Here is a 7,083-nt window from a genome sequence, read left to right as displayed (position 1 = left end):
ATAACACAAAACATTCCATGAATGTTCCTAGAATGTACTCACAGGACATTCCAAACATTCCTGGAATGTCCCCAAATGCACACGAATGTCCCTGGAAAGTCCCTGGAATGTGCTGTGTCAGCATTTTAAATATTCTTAGAATGTTCTGTTGGAACATTCCATGAATGTCTACGAATGTTCTTTGGACATTCACAGTATATGTTTTAGACTGAATGTCTTGTTGGAACATTCCATGAATGTTCTTTGGACATTCACAGTATATTTTTTAGACTGAATGTCTTGTTGGGACATTCCATGAATGTTGGAATATTCCATGAATGTTCTTTGGACATTCACAGTATATTTTTTAGACTAAATGTCTTGTTGGAACATTCCATGAATGTCTACGAACGTTCTTTGAACATTCACAGTATATTTTTTAGACATTCTCTGAAATATATCGTCAGTGCTGTGACAATACCTCCTATATCTTTTTTCATGAGGTTTGCAGGAGACGAAAAACATTTTTTAAGGTCACCTCCTGTTTGCATACGTAAGTTCTGGCTTGTTTTGTAGTAAATAGATAGTTAAATTTACTGCAAAACAAGTCAAAAAATATATGAAAACAGGAGGTGGCCCAAACAAGTTTTTAGTCTATCTTACAAATCTCATGAAAAAACAGATAGGAGGTATTGTCACATCACTGACGATATGTGGCCATACCAAATAATGCATGCTTGATAAATATAAACATTTTTATTGCAAAAAATCTTTTCATACATTTTTTTAATGTAATTTACTGATATTCCTATAAAAAAATGTGTCACATTTGCTTTGTAAACCTTTCTTTTGCCTTTCATAGCCACATATTCCATTTCCTTCCTGGTTTTTTGTAGACCACTTCTCTCAGCTGATTCTAAAAGAAAATAAAATAAATGGTAATTTTTCTATCCTTTACAATTAACAATCAGAAGAAATATTTACAGGTAATAATATGCATATAATAATAATAATAAAATAAATAATAAATTAAATAATATTTAAATAAATAATAAATAATATTTAATAAAGAAAATAATAAAACATTTTGTATTTTGACAACGACGTCCGATGTGGAAGTAGAAACCATAATAAAGTTATTTTTTCAAGTAAATTCTGGCTTATTTCCCCATTAAAATAGTTACAATAATTACAAAAATGCCACAAAGAAATAGCTTTTTCACAAACTAATAAGTATTTTGTTTTATTATATTTATTGTTTTTATTATTTACTTTAACTTAAGATTATAACTTAATTCTTGTTTTCTATTTCTGATGTTTTTATTTATTTGCATTCAATATTAATCTGTTTTCTTGTATAATCTACTTCGCAATAATTATGTGATATATTGGACTTAAAATGAATTCAAAAATTTTTTGTAATTGGGCAACAATGTCAACTTAGATCTCTGATGTAGATAATGAAGAACAACGGTATCTACAGTTGGAAAAATGAAAGAATAGGGCTTTTCATCAATTGTCATTTGTTTCGAGCTTCTGTCATGTGTCACATAATATTAATATATCTATGTCATATGTCTTTGGTTTGTATCTATTATTGTATATACCAATAACGTATGTCGTAGATATATTAATATTATGTGACACATGACAAAAGCTCGAAACAAATGACTGTGAATGAAAAGCCCTATACCCATGAACGATCACATCAATCACTTATTTTGTATTTGCTATCTTTTTCTATTTTAGAACAAATAGAAAATGATATAAAAACATTAAAAATAAAAAACTGGAGAAAAAAAGCATGAAACAGATCAGAGTGGAGAAGAATCCTGGAACAGGCCAAGACCCAGAAAGGGCTGTCGAGCCAATGATGATGATGATCTTTTTCTATAGGTAACAAACGTTTGTGATTTATAGAAAAAGACAGCAAATAGGGCTTTTCATCAACTGTCATTTGTTTCGAGCTTCTGTCATGTGTCACATAATATTAATATATCTACGTCATACGTCTTTGGTTTGTATCATTGGTATATGCCAATAACTTATGACGTAGATATAGTAATATTGTGTGACACATGACAGAAGCTCGAAACAAATGACTGTGAATGAAAAGCCCTATACAAAATAAGTGATTGATGTGATCGTTCATGGTTATAGGGTTTTTCATTCAGTCATTTGTTTCGAGCTTCTGTCATGTGTCACATAATATTAATATATCTACGTCATACGTTATTGATATAATCAATGATACAAACCAAAGATGTATGACGTAGATATATTAATATATGTGACACATGACAGAAGCTCGAAACAAATGACAATGAACAAAGCCCTATATTGCTTTTCATCGATTGTCATTTGTTTCGAGCTTCTGTCATATGTTATATAATCTGTGTATAATATTAATACAACACGGATTATACGACATATGACAGTAGCTCGAAACAAATGACTGTAAATGAAAAGCCCTATTCTTTAATTTTTCCAACTGTATATTGTAATTGTATTATTAATTGGGTTAAGCATATTACCTGTGTGATATAAGCTATTGGAACAGCACAGTCTCTCAAACGGTTGAAAGTGAAGTTCTGTCAATATCTTTTTCTAAAAAATGTTTTGAACATACTGCTCTATTAACAAATCTGATCAATACTTCATGCCTTCTTCGCAGGATCTTCTGGAAAGCTAAAAATACAAAATATATGCATTACTGAGCATTATTAACAAATTTTAGTTTTAAATAAAAAATATGATTAATGAACTCACAAAATATTATAAAAAGCAGCTTAGAAATTGTTTATTAGTATAGTCGTTTCCCTAGCCACAACTGGCTAGTGATTTTAGTAGGTAATTTTTTTGTTTTTGGCCATTTTTGCCAAAATTACTAACTATTTAGTTATTTTTTTGCCAATTTTACCAAATTGTCAAAATTATTTACTAAAATCACTAGCCAGTTGTGTCTGAGACTAAGTTTAGCGAACCGACTGTACTATTCATACTGTGTATTCATTAGTTGGTACTATTATAGTGTGTGGTCTACCATCCTGTTTATAAACGCATACATTAGCAAAAACGCAAAAAAAAATTTAATTTTACAAATAATCCGTTTGTTATTATCTCTATTTACTATTTTAATTAGGAATAAGCAAGTTTGTGGCTTATTCGCAATTATTAAAATAATAAATGGATATTTTCTGAAATAGGGGCATGCCTTTGTTTACATATTTGCATATACTAACCTTTGAAACATTATTCCTGCAGATTTTTTATCTACATTGCTTCTGCTACTCCAACTGATTTTATGCACTATATTAATAATACTATTAAAGTTATTATAAAAGTATCCGAATTAAAAAATATTCTTAAAAAGCACAAATAAAAACAAACAACAATCACGCACGGCAAGGTGGCCAAGGCCAAGATGCATGTCAAGATGGCCGAACCGAAGTCTGAAGTGAGGTCATTGGTCGTTTTTAGTCACGTGATGCCCTCTCTAAGCACCATGCACAAATACATGCGCCGTGAATTTGAAAATGAACAGGAACATTGGTAGTATGTTCACAGAATGTCTTATGGTAACATTCCACGAATAATTTAATCAGATGTTCACCGAATGTTCCCTAAATGTCCAGGACATTCAAATATTGATAGAACTTTGGTAGTACATTCCTGGAATGTTGTGTGTTGTTAGGGAGTTTGCTTTCTCACTTCTTATTCTTCTTTACGTGCCATCTCCGCGACGAAGGTTGGCAATCATCATTGCTATTCTAACTTTTGACACTATAGTCCGAAAGAGTTCAGTTGAGCTGCATCCAAACTACATCCAAATGAGATTTCTCACTCAAGACATTTTTCTTCTAATTATGCTGCGCCTTTCTTGAATCTTTCTCTGCATTATTTTAGGAGAGTTCATATCTGTCACCACGTGTTATATGATCCAAGTATTGTAGTCTTAGGGGAAGGAAGCAGGAAAAGGCAGTTTTTGTTTTTATTTGATCCAGAGTTGGACCACCATCTCCAGATAGCTATTTCTGCATCTTATGCCACCCTCAGTGGAGCTATGCAGTCACAACTCTAAACCAAATATCAACAGCCTGCCTATTTAAGGAAAAACACGTTACCGCGATGCAATGATTCCACCTTTGAGATGCAAAACAGCGACAATCTCTCGTAAAACAAGGAAGACGACGAAAAGCCCTAGATACAAAGTTTACGATATTTAAACAATTAAAATAACTGAAATAAAAATAATAAACAATATTTTAAATCCAAGACTTTTCGTTAAGAAACTGCTTTCTGGCTGCATCCCGTATCTCTGTCTTTTACAATATATTATAACCACAGAGACGACGAATATAGAAGAAAGTAAATAAAGGACACGGTCACGTATTTACATTCTTTTCGTCTAGGAAAAGGACCGAAAGACAGTTTCAGGTACTCAAATCTTTCAGGAAGGCAAAGGCAGTTTTTGTTTTTATTTGATCCAGAGTTGGACCACCATCTCCAGATAAATATTATAGTCTTCTTATTTTGATGGAATCCATTATCTCCCTGCTGTTCTCTATTCTTCTTAGTACTTCTTCATTGGTTATTCTGTCTGTCAAGGAGATTCTCAGCATTCTTTGATAAATCCACATTTCAAATGCTTCCACTCTATTGAGACATTGTTTATTAAGAGTACTTGTCTCCACACCATACAAAAGAACAGAAAATACATAACACTTTAGACTTTAGTACCTGTTTTCCAAGATTTAGGCTGAAGTCTCTACTACATAACAATTGTTTCATATTATGGCTATCTTTAGGCATGCTGGCAAATCTCCAGAGTGCCTAAAGATAGCCATTATTATTCCTCTTCATAAGGGTGGTGAAAAACCTAATGCTTGCAACTATAGACCTATTGCCTTACTACCGGTACTCTCCAAAATTATTGAGACTCATAAAAACCCGACTTATGTCCTTTCTCATTGATAACAACATCTTATCCCAAAATCAATTCGGCTTTTTAACTAATAAAGTACCACTGATGCCATGTTTTCTGTGCTTCATGAGGTTTACCAAGCACTAAACAATAATCTTTATACTGCCACTGTTTACTGTGACTATGCCAAAGCTCTTCATTGTGTAAATCACATTTTGATTAAAAAACTAAATTTCTATGGAATTCGAGGTATTTCTTCGAATTGGTTCCAATCTTACTTGAAAAATAGGAAACAACTAGTTAGAGCAAATGATACTGACTCTAGTCTTAAAAACATTGTATGTGGAGTACCACAAGGTTCAGTATTGGGTCCTCTACTGTTCCTTATCTTTATAAATGACATCACTAATTTAAACATCGATGGAAAAATTTTTCTTTTTGCTGATGATACCAGTATCACTTGGAGCAACTCAACTATTGCATCTCTTCATGCAACTATAACTTCTGATTTGCTTACGATAAAAACCTGGTCTGACTCTAATTTACTCTCTTTTAACGTGGATAAGACAGTAGCATTATCCTATAAAAGTGCTCTTCAACCCCTGCTTGTTAATAACAGCCAGATCTCTACCGTTGATTCTGTAAAATTTCTTGGTATTTTTTTAGACAGCAACCTCAAATGGTCCCTTCATATCGAGTTGTTACGTAAGAAACTCGCCTCAGCCTGCTATGCTATAAGATCTGTTTCGAAAGAACTCAATTTAGCATCTTCTAAACTAACATATTTTTCTTTGTTCGAGTCTCATCTTCGATATGGTCTTCCTTTTTGGGGTTCTAGTACAGCTGCCCAATTAGATGTTATTTTTAAAGTACAAAAAAGAGCAGTAAGGTATCTGTTTGGCCTCAAAAGAACAACACATTGCAGAAGTTACTTCAAAGATCACATAATTTTATCCCTTCCATCTTTATATATTTTAGAAACTGTTTGCTTAATTCGGAAACACATGCATGTCTTTCCAGCAATGACTACTTCACCAGAAATTCAACTTTTGATGTCTATTTACCGATCCCGTCCTCTGGAGTTAGTAAAGAAATCTATAGTATATTCCGCAAAAAAACTATACAACCATCTTCCTTTACAACTCAAATCTGCAACATCTTTCCTCAACTTCCGTAAAATGACAAAAGCTCATCTATCTAAAAGACCATATTATTCAGTAGAAGAGTTTCTTAATCGACTAACTAAGAAATTACAGTAATGTATAAGTATAACCAAACTTATCTATATTTGGGTGTCACATGCAGCAGCTTAAACTTATTAGTTCCTGTGTCTATAATTTACTTTGTTCCTTTGTTGTATGTTCACTTTGCAATTTCTATTAATTGTTGCAATATATCGATTTTGTTCTTTTTTTCTTTACTTTATTAACTTATATTTTGTATTTTTTTTATATTGACGATTTATCAAATTTCAGAAAATTGTATTTATTATTTATTTTTTCTGATTTTATATTAAGCTTTGTCCATAAAATTTGTATAATTTTCAGTGACAATAAAGCATATTTCTATTCTATTACTGAATGCACTTCTTAGCCCTTTCTATTCTAACTCTGATTTCTTTCGTAAAATCGTTTGTTTAATTAATGCTTGTCCCTAAATAGTTAAAATTCCGAACTCGTTCTATCGTCTTATTATTTACGTGTAGATTAATGTTTCTTATATTTTTCTTTGATATAACCATGAATTTTGTTTTCTTTATGGTTAGTGACGGACCAAATTCTTCACTCGTTGCAACAACCTTATCTAAAATTCTTTGTAGATCTGTAATATTTTCTGCTATTAGTATTGTATCATCAGCATATCTAATTTCACATATGGGTAGGCCATTTATTTTTATGCCTGCTACTTCATCTTCTAATGCTTTTTTAAATAGTTCCTCTGAATATACATTAAACAGTGATGGTGACAAGACACAGCCCTGTCTAACACCTCTTTTAATTTTTATTTTATTAGTTTTTAAATTATTTATTCTTATGGCGCTTCTTGTTCATAATACAGATTATTTATTATTCTTACATCCCGTGTGTCGATGTTCTTTGTTCTCAGTAGTTTTATTAACGGATTATGTTTCACCCTTTACTCCAAATCATGATATTATAAAAGAAATAAAATGGTCAAAA

General features: G+C 31.7%; 1 long non-coding RNA gene across 2 annotated transcripts; it reads right to left on the bottom strand.

The window, feature by feature from the left end:
• Positions 1 to 3,684, bottom strand: LOC126884260 (uncharacterized). Of its 2 annotated transcripts, none has more exons than XR_007697910.1 (3): positions 2,749 to 3,684; positions 2,514 to 2,667; positions 1 to 895 (listed from the first exon to the last, which is right to left on the bottom strand). It is a non-coding gene; the product is annotated as an uncharacterized LOC126884260 (long non-coding RNA). The 2 variants fall into 2 exon arrangements; XR_007697909.1 differs by having other exon boundaries at positions 2 to 895; positions 3,222 to 3,681.
• Between the last annotated feature and the right edge of the window lie 3,399 nt (positions 3,685 to 7,083).

This window comes from Diabrotica virgifera, chromosome 5, assembly GCF_917563875.1.
Source record: "Diabrotica virgifera virgifera chromosome 5, PGI_DIABVI_V3a".
Taxonomy (NCBI): Eukaryota; Metazoa; Arthropoda; class Insecta; order Coleoptera; family Chrysomelidae; genus Diabrotica; species Diabrotica virgifera.
This window is presented reverse-complemented; position numbering and strand designations above follow the sequence as displayed.